Here is a 17,887-nt window from a genome sequence, read left to right as displayed (position 1 = left end):
ACACCATATTCTGTCACGGAAAACAATCACCCTAAGTTGGCTTTCTACTTCTTTAGCTAACTGCAGTGAATTTGCATGGCAATTTCTTCAACCCTTCTCATCAGAAGACGCTCCTGTCGAAGTGTTGACATCTGTGGATGGCCTTGACGTCTCTGTGAGGTGGTTGCAGTTCCATCTTTGTTAAATTTTTGTATCACTTTTACGACGGTATTCTTACTGATAAGTAAAGCTTTGCTGATCTTCTTGTAGCCTTCACCTTTCTTGTGTAAAGAAATTATTTTCTTTCTCAGGGCTTGTGACATTTATCTTCCATGTGGTGCCATTGCTGACAGCATGACATTGGAAGGGGTTTTCTTTGATAAGTAACGCCCCTTTATAATCAACTGTCTGCTGGACACCTGTTTAACCACTAGCCTACAGGGCACTTATACCCCCTTCCTGCCCAGGCCAATTTCCAGCTTTCAGCGCTGTCACAGTTTGAATAACAATTGCGCGGTCATGCAACACTGTACCCATATGAAATTTTTATCATTTTTTTGAGACAGATAGAGCTTTCTTTTGGTGGTATTTAATCACCTCTGGGATTTTTATTTTTTCTTAAACAAACCAAAAACCACTGAAAATGTTGAAAAAAAAAGTTTTTTCTTAGTTTTTGCTATACAATTTTGAAAATAAGTGATTTTTCTCCTTCACTGATGTGCGCTAATGAGGCTGCAGTGATGGGCACTGATAGGCTGCACTGATGGACACTGATAGGTGGCACTGATGGGGAGGCACTGGTAGGTTGCACTGATGGGCATTGACAGGCATCACTGATGAGCACTGAAAGGCAGCACTGATACATGACACTGATAGGCAGCACTGATTAGCACTGATAGGCGGAACTGACTGGCATTTTTAGGCAGCGCTGACTGGCACTGATAGGCGGCACTGACAGGCGGCACTGATGCGCACTGATAGGCGACACTGACTGGCACTGATAGGTGGCACTGATTGGCAGCACTGATAGGTGGCACTGACTAGCACTGATGGGTGACATTGAAAGGCAGCTCAGATGGGCACTGATATGCGGCATTGATGTGCACTGGTATGCACTGATATGTGGCATTGTGGCACTGATGGGCACTGGCACGAGGCACTGATGAGCACTGACTGCTGGCACTGATGGCCACTGACAGGTGGCACTTCTGGGGCCACACTGATCATCAGGGCACACTGATCATTAGTGCCCTGATGATGAGTATATATGTCCCCTCTGAGGAAAGCCGATTACCGGCTCTCCTCTCCTCTCGAGCTGTCAGCGTTACAGCTCGAGAGGAGAGAAATGCCGATAACCGGCATTTCCGTGTTTACATGTGATCAGCTGTGATTGAACACAGCTGATCACATGACCGAGCCGACATCTCCGGCTCTTTCTATGATGCGCTGTGTCCTAGGGACACAGCGCACCGGCGATCGCTGCGCGCTCCCTGAGCCGCGCATGCGCAGTGAGAATGGTAAGACGTCATATGACGTCCTATCAGACGAGAGAACCAACTTGTGCCCGTCATTGTACTATATGGCGGGCGGAAGGTGGTTAATGAATAATTAGACTCACCTGTGGTTGAGTTCTTGTTAATTAGGATTTTGTTGTCTAAAATTTAGCTTTTGCACCTAAGACTTTCATTGGGGTATATTTATTTTTGCAACATGGTCTTGATTGAATTGTTAGGAAAAATACTTTTTTGTGTGTGCAAATTAACAAATCTTGTTTGCAATAAATGGCCCACATTTGTGCGAGTATTTTGTAGAATAGCGTCACATAGAAAATGTTGATTCTGAAAGGAAAGCAAAGGTTTCTTGACAAATCTGTTTGGGTGTAATCATTTATGTGGAGCACTGTATACATAGGTTTTTCATTTTATTTTATTTTATTTGTTTACATTTTAAACATTTTTTTTTACTGTTTTTTTGTTCATAAATGGTCTGGATCTGGTCAGTGGAGACCTGATTTAATCTGAACATGTAGCTGTGCCATGACGAATTGATCCTTATATTGATCTATTTCTGGCTGCAATCAACTAACAATAAATCACTATAGGAGTGAAAAGCTGCTGCTGGGAGAGGCAGGCAGGGGCTTCTGCAGCTTTGTCTAAACCTCCATAATAGGAGAAAATGCTGTGACATCACTTCACCTCAAACGTAATCAAAAAGCAAATAAATTCTGTTTCCCGTGGATCAATGTGAAGCAAAATCAGACGTCTGGGAGCTGACTGTTTCAGCTCCCGAGCTTAGATGCTGGCTGTCACTAACAGCTGACAGTTCCACCTTACATAATGGCTGGGACCTGTTGAGTCCCAATGCCATCTTAAAAGGGACACATAACTGCTGTCCCTGTGCCATTTTAAAGTAGCATGTGGTTGAAGAATAACACCATTTTTTAAAAACATTTTTTGCCTCCCCCAAAAAAATTTCCAAACTCTAGCTACTTACCTTCTCTACGATCCTGCCCTTTCCCTAGCTTCCTCCTCTGCCCATCACTGTGGCTCCTTATCAGACTGAATGACAGACAACAGTCAGCATCATTTTACCCATTTCTTTTAAGCCCAGTCTATCGTTGACACATTCCCAGGGGGTGAGTTGTCAGACTGCCTGGGCTCACAGTACTCTAGAGCTATCATGTCATTCCCGGCAGCACAGTAGCTAAATGGTTAGCGCTCCCGCCTGGCAGTACTAGTAGTGGTCGGTTTGAATCCCAGCCACGGCACCTCCTGCCTGAAGTTTGCATGTTCTCCCTGTGCATGCGTGGGTTTCCTCCAGGTGCTCCGGTTTCCTCCCACACTCCAAAGACATGCTGGTAGGTGAATTAGCTCCTGTCTAAATTGGCCCTAGTATGCATATGCATGAATTTGAGTTAGGGAGCTTAGATTGTACACTCCTTGAGGGTTAGGGACTGATATGAATGTACTATATATATATGTAAAGCGCTGCGTAAACTGATGGCGCTATATAAGTACCTGGAATAAATAAATTACATGAGCACCCCTCTGTCCAGAAGGAAGGCCTGCCCCCTCGTAGCCTGTTCTCTGTAGAAGAAGAGACATGACCAAGTTAGCAAAAAGACTGCAATGAAAAAGGTAAGTATATCATTAAAAAAAATCCTTGGGGTGGGGAGTTCAGGGATGAAGAGGGGGCTTCTAGGAAAGGGATGAAGTCTGGGAAAGCAGATGATCCCAAACCATGTTTAGATATGTTCTCTTAGAGCATGGAGCTCTAAAGTTTTTTTTTCAACCATTGTTGTTTTACATCATTTGTACTCAATTGTATTTGCAGAGCTTTGCAGATTGCAGTTTCATTTTATGAATTTTCAGTTTGTATGCATGCCTATCAGCATACAAGCACTGCAACTCCTGGCAAGTAGTGGGAGGTGCAGATGGCAGGTCAGGCTGGATGTCTGACACACTGTTCACCACCATTATACTTATTAACTGTCCCAGTTTTGCCAAAAAACTTTTTAGTTAGTTGTCCCGCCATGGCTGTAAACGAAATCACAGCATACCTCCCAACATTTTTGGAAAAGTTTTCTTCTAATAATTATTGAATGAAGGAACTGAGTGTCACATTAGTGGGTGGAGTATGAACGGTAGAGTCCTGCTGCCCGATTACAGTGACCGAGAGCCACCCACTGGTGTGACTTCATCCATTAAATGATTACTAGTAAACACAGCCAGCAGATGACTTCTACTACTTGCTTCCTCTGCCTGGCTTTGCATTAGATCACATCATCTGTTTGAGCCTGACATAGGAAGTGAATAGGAAAAGACCTACTCTGCTGGCTCTGTTTCCACGTTACATCGGTAAGCAGTCAACTATTGTGTTATCAGGTGCGGCCAATGCTGTACCTAAGGAGGGGAGGAAGCAGGTGGCCCAAACTAGCTACTGCACCTGAAAGGGGCTGCAGCACTATGAAAAAAGTGAGGGGGCGAGTGGGGTGCAAAGGGGTGGGGATTGGGGTGCAAAGTTGAGCAAACGGGAGTGTAGAGATAAGCAGAGAAGGGGGTTGGGATGTAAAACTGATCAGGGAAGGCTTTGGTTTTACACTGGCAGGCAGTGTAACTATGCCTGTTACATTGGTAGTCAGTGTAAATCTTCCCATTACATTGGTGATCAGTCTAAATTACCCCATTATATTGGTGGGCAGTGGAAATGCTCTGTTACATTGGTGGTCAAGGTAAAGGCCCCATTACATTGGGGATCGGTGTAAATTACCCCGTTATATTGGTGGGCAGTGGAAATGCTCTGTTACATTGGGGGTCAAGGTAAAGGCCCCATTACATTGGTGATCAGTGTAAATGCTCCTGCTACATTGGTGGTCAGTGTAAATGTTCCTGCTACATTGGTGGTCAGTGTAGACTCAGCCTTACATTAATGATCGGTGTAAATATGCCCTATTTCATTGGTGGTCAGTTTAAATGCTCCTGTTACATTGGTGATCAGTGAAAATGCTCCTGTTACATTGGTGAGCAGTGTAAATGCTCCTGTTACATTGGTGGTCAGTGTAGAATCACCCTTATATTAATGATCAGTGTAAATATGCCCTATTACATTGGTGGTCAGTTTAAATGCTCCTGTTACATTGGTGAGCAGTGTAAATGCTCCTGTTACATTGGTGGTCAGTGTAGAATCACCCTTATATTAATGATCAGTGTAAATATGCCCTATTACATTGGTGGTCAGTGTAGAATCACCCTTATATTAATGATCAGTGTAAATATGCCCTATTACATTGGTGGTCAGTGTAAATGCTCCTGTTACATTGGTGATCAATGTAAATGCTCCTGTTACATTGGTGGTCAGTGTAGAATCACCCTTACATTAATGATCAGTGTAAATATGCCCTATTACATTGGTGATCAGTGTTGAATTTCCCTTAAATTGGTTATCAGTGTAAATCTATTTGAAGTCAATGGGACCATACTGCAACCGCATGCCAAGTGGTATTTCAATGTAAAATCCCCATAGGTATAAACCAGGGGTCTCCAAGCTTTCTAAAGGGCCAGTTTACTGTCCTTCAAACTTTAGAGGGGCCAGACTGTGGCCATTGAGGTTAGAAATTGTACTGTCAGTAGGAGTAAACAGTGCATCTTTGGCATTAGGGGGAGGAATAGTGCACCATAAGTGGGAGGTATAATGTATTGCTTCAATGGGAGGGAAAATGCCCTAATGGCCGCATAAAAGCAAGCATAGGGCCACTGGCACAAACAAAACAGGTATATGGGAGGCAGCAGTATCGCATAGTTGCCAACTGTCACGGATTGCCCGGGACGGTCCCAAATTTTAAAGCCTTGTCACAGCTGGTCTTCGTCCCGGGCTCTGTCCCGAAAATAGGAAATATTCCCAGATTGTGTGTCCCCTGTCCCGGGCCACAGTTCTTGTGCTTCTGAACAGAGAGACGTGAGGACAGATCACTCTTCCTCCCCTCGCCCTCCTCCCCCAGCAGCTCTGTCCAGGCGTTCTGATTGAGGACTGCCTGTGAGGTTTGACAGCGTCAGTGGGTGGGAGGGGGTGTTGCCAGCCTCACAGATAATCGTGCCCGGCCCCCCCTTTTACCTAGGGCAGCGTGAGTAATGAAGGTAAGTGCTGTGGTGGTGGGACGTATGTATATGTAGCATGTGTGTATGTAGCATGTGTAAATGTAGCATGTGTGTAAGTCGCATGTGTGAATGTAGTAAGTGTGTATGCAGGGTTGCCAACTGTTTGTATGTTTAGGGACAGTTTGTAAATTTCAGATGCTGTGTCCGCAGTCTCTGTCCATCCCTTGCACTATGTCCGCAGTCTCTGTCCATTCCTTGCGCCATGTCCACAGTCTCTGTCCATTCCTTCCGCTATGTTCGCAGTCTCTGTCCATCCCTTGCACTGTGTGTGAAGTCTCTGTCCATCTCATGCATCGTGTCCGCAGTCTCTGTCCATTCCTTGCGCCATGTCCGCAGTCTCTGTCCTTTCCTTGTGCTATGTCAGCAGTCTCTGTCCATCCCTTCCGCCATGTCCCCAGTCTCTGTCCATCCCTTCCACCATGTGCACAGTCTCTATCCATCCCTTGCGCTATGTTCGCAGTCTCTGTCCATCCCTTGCGCTGTGTGCGAAGTCTCTGTCCATCTCTTGCACCGTGTCCACAGTCTCTGTCCATCCCTTGCTCCGTGTCTGCAGTCTCTGTCCATCCCTTGCGCCGTGTCCACAGTCTCTGTCCATCTCTTGTGCCATGTACGCAGTCTCTGATCATCTCTTGTGCCAGGTAAGCAGTCCCTGATCATCTCTTGTGCCAGGTACGCAGTCTCTGACCATCTCCTGTACTACACCTGCAGTCTCTGACCATCCCATGTATGCAGTCTCTGACCATCTCCTTTACTATGCCTACAGTCTCTGACCAACTCTTGTACTATGCCTGCAGTCTCTGACCATAGTCCTGTACTATTCCTGCAGTCCCTGACCAACTCCTGTACTATGCCTGCAGTCTCTGACCATAGTCCTGTACTACACCTTCAGTCCCTGACCACCTCCTGTACTATGCTTGCAGTCCATGACCAACTCCTGTACTACGCCTGCAGTCCCTGACCAACTCCTGTATTATGCCTGCAGTCCCTGACCATAGTCCTGTACTACGCCTGCAGTCTCAGACTAACTCCTGTACTACGCCTGCAGTCTCGGACCATAGTCCTGTACTACGCCTGCAGTCTCAGACCAACTCCTGTACTATGCCTGCAGTCTCAGACCAACTCCTGTACTATGCCTGCAGTCTCAGGCCAACTCCTGTACTACGCCTGCAGTCTCAGACCATAGTCCTGTACTATGCCTGCAGTCTCAGACCATAGTCCTGTACTACGCCTGCAGTCTCAGACCAACTCCTGTACTATGCCTGCAGTCCTTGACCATAGTCCTGTACTACGCCTGCAGTCTCAGACCATAGTCGTGAACTAACTGTAGTAACCTCTAGAAACCAGTGAGTGGTAATGATGTGCTGTAACCTCTAGCAGCCAAACAGTGAGTGTGAACCAATTCTTTATGTTTACATTGTTTTTTGAGATAAGTCTATGATTGTCTTTATTTGTTTTTTGGGATGTTGGGGTGGAGAGAAAAATTGCATGGGGGGGGGGAGCCTAAGATAATCTCAGACTTTGTTTATCCAGACCCTCTTTAAGCCACGCCCAATATTTATTGTAATTAAACCACACCCAATTTTTGTCGCAGTGCGTCGCCATCCCTATTTTCTTATTAGGCCACACCCATGAATGAATGCGCCACCCCCTAATTAATATACTGCTCCGCCTACACTGTCTTTCTGGTCATACAGGAAAAAACAAATTCCCTAATCATTTTTGTGAAATGTTGGCAACTATGGTATTGCCTCCTTAACACCTGCAAACCGCCACTCAGCTGCCTCTGAAAAGGGATCTACTGCAGAAAATAGCCTATTTAGTAAAAAAAAAAAAAAAGTTCATTAAATGTATTGTCATAGCTGGCTGTGGACCATTTCAGCTCCTCTGGAAGCTTGGCCAAAGAACTCCCAATTAGTCACCCCCAACATCCTGCCTTGTTGCTGAGGTGTGAAAACTGCTGGACTCCCATCATTACAGGAGTGAAAAAAAAATTATATTTGTATGAAAAAAATTATACAAATCCCAACATTTGCTTACAGTGTTGCAATCTCCAGTTAAAGTAGCGCAGCACTGAAAAGCAAGATTCCCTGGTCACAAAGGGGGGTAAAACCGTATGTTGGTCAGGCGGGTGAGGTATACAGTATGTTGAGGTATACAGTATATATGTTACTGTTTTACTCCTGGTTCACATATGTGCGGCTGTGCGGGCCGCAATTTGCGCGGGCACGAGAACCCATTAATTTGCCCCGGGACACACAGGGAAGAAGTCCCTGCACTACTTGGGAAATCGCAGCCCGCTCTGGAACCAAGGTTCCCAGCAGGGGCGGATTGACAACTCATGGGGCCCACGGGCAATAGGGGATCATGGGGCCCGTGTCCTCGCCCACACTCAAAGCACACCCAAAAAAAGCATATAAAAGGTACCAGGGGCATTTCATGGGGCCCCCTACTGACCCCAGGCAGTGCCCGAGTGCTCGAATGGTCAGTCCTTTCCTGGTTCCCAGTACGGTTTGCGATTTCCAGTGCGGTTGGCATGCCATTATAATTAATGGCGCACGCCTGCGGGTCCCGAATTCCTCTGTGTGGGTGGTGCGGCTGCATGGATTTTCATGCGGCTCCGCAGTGGCACCAGATGTGAACCAGGTGTTAGGGTTGAGGTACATTCAGGGGCGGACTGACAACTCATGGGGCCTCCAGGCAATAGGGGATCATGGGGCCCCTGTGTGCTTGCCCAAACTCAAAAAAGCCTATGAAAAAGGTACCAGGGGCATCTCATGGGGCCCCCTACTGACCCCGGGCCCTCGGGCAGTGCCCGAGTTTCCAAATGGTCAGTCCGCCCCTGTGTACATTGTAAGAAACTGATGTCATAAAGCATTAATATTGACTGGGCTGACCTAGGCTTTATCTTTCTTACAGGAAGTCTTGTAGTGCTTGGGCCATGCAAAGGAAGTCTTCTTTCTGTAGAAGCTCCGCCCCATGACTACCTGCGGAACACGTATCTTCAGCGAAAGCGCCGCTCCACCCCTCTGCAGTGATAGGCTGATAGAGATCTGACAGTAACCAATCGTGTAAGAACTGAACAGGAGTAGCCAATGAGATGAGGTCCTGAACGCGGAGGACTGAGCTGGGCACGCATTGCGCGGCCTAGCTGGAGGGACGTTGTGTGCGCGGAGACCTGCTCCCTGTACTACGTGCACACGAAGATTTTCCAAGTCCACTCTGGGAACGCCCTGTGCAGGTATGGGGGAATGCATGGTTTCCATGGCCGGAGCCTCCTCGGGCTGTGTATTAAGTGGCAGTTCAGGTGAATGGAGCTGTGGAAGGTTGGTTGTAGCGTTTGGAATAGATCCACCAATGTTGTGTTGGGGGAGTAAGCAGGCTGCCTTTGTCACGTCTTAAAGTGTTTGCTTAGCTGTGATATACAATCAATGGAAGGAGTACCTGGAGTGATCAGTGTTCTGATCTGTGATCTGAATGCTTCTTCACACCCTGCTGTGCTTTAACCACTTGCCCTCCAGAGGATTTACCTTCCTGACCAGGCCATTTTTTTGTGATCTGGTGCTGCGTTACTCTGACAATTGCGCGGTCATGCAACACTGCACCCAAATGAAATTTATGTCCTTTTTGTTCCCAAAAATAGAGCTTTCTTTTGGTGGTATTTGATCACCTCTGCGTTTTTAATTTTTTTGGGCTATAAACAAAAATAACAATTTTGAAAGAAAAACAGTATTTTTGTCTTTTTGCTATTAAGTGTCCACATTTAAAAATCAAATTTCATAATAAATGTAGGCTAAAATGTATTCTGCTACATGTCTTTGCTAAAAAAATCCCAATACGTGTAATTTAATTAGTTTACATGAAAGTTATAGCATTTACAAATGGTGGAATATATACTGGAATTTAAAAAAAAAATTTATACTAGTAATGGCAGCGATCAGTGACTTATAGTGGGCATTCTGACGCGGGGGGGGGGGGGGACTAACTGCCACTGACATCCACAGTGACACCAATACTAATAAAAAGCACTGATACTGTACTAGCAGGAAGAGGTTAACTTTTGGGCAAAGGGTTAATGCAGGCCATAGACGGCTCAAAAACCGCGCGTTTTTTCAACCAATAAAAGAAAAATTGGTCTTTCATTAAACCGACGTAACCACCAATGATTACGAAAATCGGCCGACCAAGTCATAAAGTTCACCCCATATAACAGGCAAAACTTCTGTCATAGCTCATTTTTTTCCATAAGAACGATTGTACGATTCGGCCATCATTGACGTGAAAATCGGTCGTTTTCCAACATGACCGATAATCCAAAAGTGGAAAAAACGCGAAAAACGGCTGACGAATTAACCCACCAACAGTGCGAAAATGGGCCGATTAATCTTTCAGACGAAAAATCGGCCGATTTTCGAACCGTCTATGTCAGGCATAACTGTGTGCTGTGTATGTTTTACTGTGTGCTGTTTTACCTTGGAGACATGCTGTTTTGTAATTCTCTGCTGTGCAGAAAAATACAAAACAGCATGTCCTTGCTGGCAGGAGAGAGATCTCCCGTCAGTTTTGCACAGAGATCGCCAGGTGCTGGCAGGGAATATCTGGCCAGGACCCAGTGATTGGCATGCCTAGCCACCAATGGCGGCACAGATAGGGTGGTGCGCACGTCAGGGGCGGACTGACAACTCATGGGGCCCCCCGTGTCCTTGGCCAAACTCAAAAAGCCTATGAAAAAGGTACCAGGGGCATCTCTTGGGGTCCCCTACTGACCCTGGGACCTCGGGCAGTACCCGAGTTTCCAAATGGTCAGTCCTCCCCTTGCGCACATGCACTCCCTACCCGGAGAACTCTCTCTCTCTCTCTCTCTCTCTCTCTCTCTCTCTCTCTCTCTCTCTCTCTCTCTCTCTCTCTCTCTCTCTGTAGTTCTACTATAGGGCGGCGGGGAATTGGTTAAACACATGTGCAGGTGTATGTTGTGAAGTGTTTTTTACAATGCATGGCAATGTTTACTTTTATTTTGTTTGTTTTAAAACTTTATCAAAAAGCACTGCAAGACACACCAAACAAATTGCATTGATGGAAACAGGTCTAAAATGCATTGAAAATGCCTCAAAAACCACACGTGTTGTGTTTTGATGCATTTTTTTTGAGTGACATGACCTATTAAAAATGCACCGTGAACGTGGCAAAATCGCAGGTAGTTTACTGTGCCCATTATCGGCACCTTTTTTCTGTTCTATCTTTTTTTTTTTTTTGGCAAAATGCAGACAACACTGTTTTCTACAGCCAGTATTTCAGTGCATCCCTATCAAGAACACTGGAGCACGGGGGTGCTGGAGCAGTCTTGTGGTGGGAGGATCAGGTAAGTACCGTATTTTGTGCTCCATAAGATGCACTTTTCCTCCCAAATGTGGGCACCCGGCTGTGACAGCTTGCAGCTTTATAGCCGGGTGCCCACTGCGTATGCGTGAGAAGCGCTGCGCTTTGTGAATGTCTTAGAAGATTACGGGGAGAGAGGTGATCGAAGTGGGAGTGGGTACCTGTCAAATTCGGGTACCTGCCCCTGCTCCCCAAAGGTCTGCAGTCTCTGGTCATCTCCTGTAGTACATCCGCAGTCTCTGGTCATCTCTTGTACTGTGTCCGCAGTGTCTGGTCATCTCCTGTACTGTGTCCGCAGTGTCTGGTCATCTCCTGTACTGTGTCCGCAGTCTCTGGTCATCTCCTGTACTGTGTCCGCAGTCTCTGGTCATCTCCTGTACTGTGTCCGCAGTCTCTGGTCATCCCCTGTACTGTGTCCGCAGTCTCTGGTCATCCCCTGTACTGTGTCCGCAGTCTCTGGTCATCCCCTGTACTGTGTCCGCAGTCTCTGGTCATCCCCTGTACTGTGTCCGCAGTCTCTGGTCATCCCCTGTACTGTGTCCGCAGTCTCTGGTCATCCCCTGTACTGTGTCCGCAGTCTCTGGTCATCCCCTGTACTGTGTCCGCAGTCTCTGGTCATCCCCTGTACTGTGTCCGCAGTCTCTGGTCATCCCCTGTACTGTGTCCGCAGTCTCTGGTCATCCCCTGTACTGTGTCCGCAGTCTCTGGTCATCCCCTGTACTGTGTCCGCAGTCTCTGGTCATCCCCTGTACTGTGTCCGCAGTCTCTGGTCATCCCCTGTACTGTGTCCGCAGTCTCTGGTCATCCCCTGTACTGTGTCCGCAGTCTCTGGTCATCCCCTGTACTGTGTCCGCAGTCTCTGGTCATCCCCTGTACTGTGTCCGCAGTCTCTGGTCATCCCCTGTACTGTGTCCGCAGTCTCTGGTCATCCCCTGTACTGTGTCCGCAGTCTCTGGTCATCCCCTGTACTGTGTCCGCAGTCTCTGGTCATCCCCTGTACTGTGTCCGCAGTCTCTGGTCATCCCCTGTACTGTGTCCGCAGTCTCTGGTCATCCCCTGTACTGTGTCCGCAGTCTCTGGTCATCCCCTGTACTGTGTCCGCAGTCTCTGGTCATCCCCTGTACTGTGTCCGCATTCTCTGGTCATCCCCTGTACTGTGTCCGCATTCTCTGGTCATCCCCTGTACTGTGTCCGCAGTCTCTGGTCATCCCCTGTACTGTGTCCGCAGTCTCTGGTCATCCCCTGTACTGTGTCCGCAGTCTCTGGTCATCCCCTGTACTGTGTCCGCAGTCTCTGGTCATCCCCTGTACTGTGTCCGCAGTCTCTGGTCATCCCCTGTACTGTGTCCGCAGTCTCTGGTCATCCCCTGTACTGTGTCCGCAGTCTCTGGTCATCCCCTGTACTGTGTCCGCAGTCTCTGGTCATCCCCTGTACTGTGTCCGCAGTCTCTGGTCATCCCCTGTACTGTGTCCGCAGTCTCTGGTCATCCCCTGTACTGTGTCCGCAGTCTCTGGTCATCCCCTGTACTGTGTCCGCAGTCTCTGGTCATCCCCTGTACTGTGTCCGCAGTCTCTGGTCATCCCCTGTAGTGCGTCCGCAGTCTCTGGTCATCTCCTGTACTATGTAGTCCATTGGTTCAGAATATTTTTCTTCTTGTTTTCCTCCTCATCTAAAACCTAGGTGCGTCTTATGGAGCGAAAAATGCAGTATATCTCCTTTCTCTTCTACCCTAGAAAAGTAACGAGCAGACCCTTGCAGTGCAGGAGATGAGCAAGCTGATTCACACATGTGCGTTGTTGTTTGAAGCTCAGGTTTCACAGCTAGTTGATACAGTAGTTGATCACAGGTTCAGATCAGGTTTACATCAGGTTCAGGACAGGATTAGCTCAAGATCTTATCTTGTTCACACATATCAAGTCAATAGCCTTTAATTCGTACCTGAACCTGAAGGCACTGCTCGGAAATTGGACATGACTCTTTTTAAATCCTCACTGAATCTGCACCACCAGTGCACCGGACATATGTGAACAAGCATCATAGGAAGCAATGGTTTTTCATATGTCATGCAAATTGGATGCGGTTCAAGCTGCATCTGCATATGTGAACGGGCACTAAGGCTTCATGCACACAAGGAGCTTCAGAAAATGCTGTCATAAATGGCATGTGTTGCACACCAGATTATGGGCATTTGTATTTATAGCCGTTTATTTTCAAAGTATTCCCCTCTGCATTTTTCATTAGAATCAAGTTACACTTAGAAACACTGCACACACCTAAATGCCACGTTTATGTACATCAACCGTTTTCTCTGCCCAAAAGGTGCCCTAAAAGACGCACTTGTGATTTATTTATTTTTTATTTTTTTTCCAACCTGTTAATTCTTTCAAATATGCCTGTAAATGCCTGAATGTGCAACATAGAGTTGCTTTTACAGGCTGAAAGAAAATAGCACCAAACGCCTGTATAAACAGCTTTTTTTTATGCCCAGTGTGCATGAGGCCTAAAAGAGAAGTATGGTCAAAGCTCCTTTGGCCATACTTCTTATTTGGGCCACAGGAATGCATTTGTGCTTTTCTGTGACCCAAAGTCAGTTGATGTCACAGAGCTGCTCAGGACTCTGGATGTATCCCAACATTAAAGTCGGTATCCACCCAGATTCTTTACAGGCAGCTGGCTCAGCCAATCAGCACATTGAGCCAGCCGTTTCTGCCACTCCACAGTTCGGTGCTCCAGTTAGCGCTGAAGGGGCAAAGCAGAGAACCATTGACTGACTGTTCTCTGCTCAGTGAAGACCGAGAACTGAGTAATCAGTGGTCAGGTGATCGCTTAGTTCTCAAGCTTCGAGCCGGCAGAGAACAGGTCGCAGCATCAGGCCTGTCAATGCCCATCAGTGCCAGTTAGTGCCACATATGTGTCCTTCAGTGCTGCCTTTCAGTGCCCATCAATGATGCCTGTCAGTGCCGCCTCATCAGCACACATCAGTGAAGGAGAAAAATTACTTATTTACAAAATTTTATAACAGAAACTAAGAAAAACTTTTTTTATTTTGTCTTTTTTAATTTGTTTAGCAAAAAATAAAAAAAACAGTGTTATTAAATACCACCAAAAGAAAGCTTATCTGTCTAAAAAAAAACCAAAATGATAAACATTTGGTTTGGGTACAGTGTTGCATGACTGCGCAATTGTCATTCAAGTTGCGACAGTGCTGAAAGCTGAAAATTGGCCTGGGCAGAAAGGGAGTAAACGTGCTCAGTAGGCAAGTGGTTAAAGAAAACATTTCACTTTCCAAGGACACTTGTTTGCTTGTTTTTGTGTCATTCTCAGAAAAGCCTTTGCGTACATTGGGAGCCATTTATCACCACTGTGTTCGTTTTCAAGCTGTCACACCATAGCAATGTTATTTGTGTCTGTTCGGCAGATCATTTGAGATCACCGGGAAAGCTAATGAATAGCCTCTCGGTGCAAACAGCGAATTGTGTGATTGCCCTCTTTCACACATTAGCCACGTGTGCTGGGTGTTAGATTGTGGCAGAAAATAATGACAGATCTTTCACAGAAGTGAGAGAAGTGGTACAGGCCAGCCTTTAAAATGGGACCTTGTATGTAAATACTATGAAGAGAAGGGTTCCTTGCAGCTGGATCTTCTCTCCTTGCTGTCCAGTCTCCCCTAACTCCTTCCTATGTATTCTCTCCTGGCTCCCAATCTTCCATTGAAGCGGGAGCCCTCACGTTCCTCTCAAAGGCCATGTCCTGCACCAGATTTCAACACCGCCAATGGATCAAAGCCTGGCCTGATGCATTTCTGATTCCACACTGAGCAGTGTGCAGAAAGCTTATCAGAAGAGCCCTGTGACACCTCTCTTCACCCAGAGCTGCACCAAATGATTTCCAGCAGCCCTCTGATCACATGATCTGTGCATCATAGAGCTTTGCTTGGTGCGCTCTTGCACTAACTTTTCTCAGTGACAGAATCCTGCACAGAATATGAATTAAAATAGTAAATCAGTTACACTTTGCAACTGAATTGTGTGTTGTGACAGTTTATTTGACACAGGGGATGAGACCAGAATAATGTCTCTCATTGTGCAAATGAAATACTTCTATCCTTGTGTGTGTGTGTGTGTGTGTGTATATATAATACTGCAGGTGCAGTCTATTTTTGAGTATAATGAATGCATGCTTCATGTGTGATACACATTTTATGGTTTTTCATTGAACGTGGTATTGCAGACAGGCAGATGTATAAAAATGTATACCTCTAAATCACACTAAACTGCTGCAGCATAGGAGATGATGGGCATTACTACTGTGTAGCAGCCACAGAGGAGTAAATGGGGATTTCTGCTGTGAATTGGCCACATAGGACTGGATAGGGATTACTACTGTTCACCAGCCACATTGGAGTGAATGGGGATTACTATTGTGCAACAGCTGGATAGGAGTGATTGGGGATTACTACTGTGCACCAGCCACATAGAAAGGAATGGGGATTTCTACTGTGAATCAGACACATAGGAAGGAATGGGGATTACTACTGTGTACCAGCCACATAGGAGTGATTGGGGATTACGAAAGGGATAACAGGTGCATGGTGTGGCAGTCCATGTATGTTTGATGAGTTCCAAATGGGCAGGGGTGAAGGTAGTCCAGTAGGCACTAAGGGCAAGCTGCGTAGGAGCGAAGCATAACTCTGCAGAAGGGAAATGAAGAAACACAGCGCCTTTAAGTGTGTACTGTGAAGGTATTTAATAGAAAGATAAGTAGTAACCCTGTAAGGGACCGCCCGGCGGTACCACTAGCACTCCACTGATCGGATGTTCCCAGCGCACGGAGTCTAAGCCCCAGAGTACTTGTTCACCAGGGCCCCTGATGGTGGGGATGGACTTGGAGTACCCCAGGACCAGGTCGTGACTACTGAGGACACCCGTCAGTGGTAGGGGTATTCGCCAGGGGCTCCCACGGGAGAGAGCCAGGTATGAGGAGGTCTGGAGACCCCGTTGAGATGGATGGATGGATGGCTGAGCAAGTGCAAGGTCAGACAAGCCGGGTCGGTAACTATGGGGACGGTGCGGTACAGAGCAGCGGGCAAAGAATAGTCGGGTCACACGCCAGGTCAGCAACAGCAGGTCAGATCCAATAGGGGGCATTCAGGAGAGAGGTCAGGCAAGCAAGGGTCAAGAACAGGAGAAAACAACAAGGTCAGGGCACAATCCGGGTCAGCAACTTACTTTAAACAGGTTCACAGGTACACAGGATTCAAGAGACCAAAAGGCACTGAATGACAGCTCAGGGCCGTTTTAAATATCCCGCCCTGCGCTGTTATTGGTGCCAGGCGCGCGCCCGTGGTCTCTACTGCGCATGCGCGAACCTGGTTGCCGCGGTCGGCCAAGTCCCGGCGCCCGCGTACAAGGCGGTGTACTGCGCCTACGCCGAGCCCAGCGGCGCGGCAATCTCCGACATTGCCCCCCCCCTACGGGCAACCTCCGGATGCCCACCCGATCTCTCCACCACGGGTGATCACGAAGAAACTCCCGGACTAGTCTAGGTGCGTGGACATTATGAGCCGGTTCCCAGGAATTGTCCTCTGGACCATAGCCCTTCCACTTAATTAGGAATTGGGTCTGGCCCCCCCTTCTTCGGCACTTAAGGATTGTTTCCACCTCAAATTCCTCTTGTCCTTCGACCGTTATGGCCTCCGGGGGTCTGGATTCTCGTTCTGGGAAGGCATCTGGGATCACTGGCTTCAGCAGGGATACATGGAAGACTGGATGAATTCTGAACGTGTCCGGAAGGATAAGCTCATATGCTACTTCGTTGACCATCCGCTTTACCTGAAAAGGCCCCACAAATTTAGGTCCCAATTTTTTCGAGGGACAAAGCATCTTTAAGTTGGTTGTGGCCAACCACACCTTCTGCCCAGGCCGCAACGCCAAATCCCCTCTTCGTTTCTTGTTAAACTTCTTATTGTCCTCTTGGGCCCGAGCGATGGCTTCCTGGAGTAATTTGTTATTGGCGTAGAAGAAGGTCAACGCATTCTGCGTTGCTGGAACTTGGCATTCAGAGACCAAATCAGGGAGAAAGACAGGGTGAAACCCATAATTCGAAAAGAATGGGGACTGCCCCGTTGCCGAATGGCTTGCGTTGTTATAAGCGAACTCCGCCAGGGGTAAGAGTGACAACCAATCATCCTGCAGGAAAGACGTGTAGCAACGCAAGTATTGCTCCAGGGTCTGGTTCGTCCTCTTGGTCTGACTGTTGGTCTGAGGGTGGAACGCGGAGGAGAGGGACAACTTGATGTCCAGGGCCTTGCACAGAGCCCTCCAAAACTTAGATGTAAACTGGACCCCTCGATCAGAGACAATGTCCTCAGGTACTCCATGAAGTCTAACAATCTCCTGGATAAATATTCGCGCCGTCTCGGCTGCTGACGGAGTCTTCCTTAGTGGCACGAAGTGAGCCATTTTGGATAGGCGATCAATGACCACCAGAATTGCTGTGTGGTCTTGCGACGGTGGGAGCTCGACTATGAAGTCCATCGCAATCCTCTGCCAAGGCCGTTCGGGAATCGGCAAAGGTCGCAACAGCCCCCAGGCTTTGCTCCTCGATGGTTTGCTCTTCTGGCAGATGGTACAGGATCTCACGTAGCGCTTGCAATCCGTAGCCATGTTTGGCCACCAAAAAGAGCGCCGGAAAAGCTCCAGAGTCTTGACTGGGCCAAAGTGTCCTGCCAGCGGGTGATCGTGGCAATGCCCCAAAACCAGGGTCCGGACTTCCTCAGGTACCACGATTGAATCTTCCTTCCACAGGAGTCCCCCCTTGTTCTGGAGGGATACCCCAACTGGGGTTGATGTGGCCGTAGATGCTTCTATTAACTTGGAGCG

The sequence above is a fragment of the Staurois parvus genome, unplaced genomic scaffold (genome assembly GCF_062004578.1).
Source record: "Staurois parvus isolate SC_StPar_1 unplaced genomic scaffold, SC_StPar_1.0 ptg000129l, whole genome shotgun sequence".
NCBI classification, from domain to species: Eukaryota; Metazoa; Chordata; class Amphibia; order Anura; family Ranidae; genus Staurois; species Staurois parvus.
Note: the sequence above shows the minus strand (reverse complement) of the source record.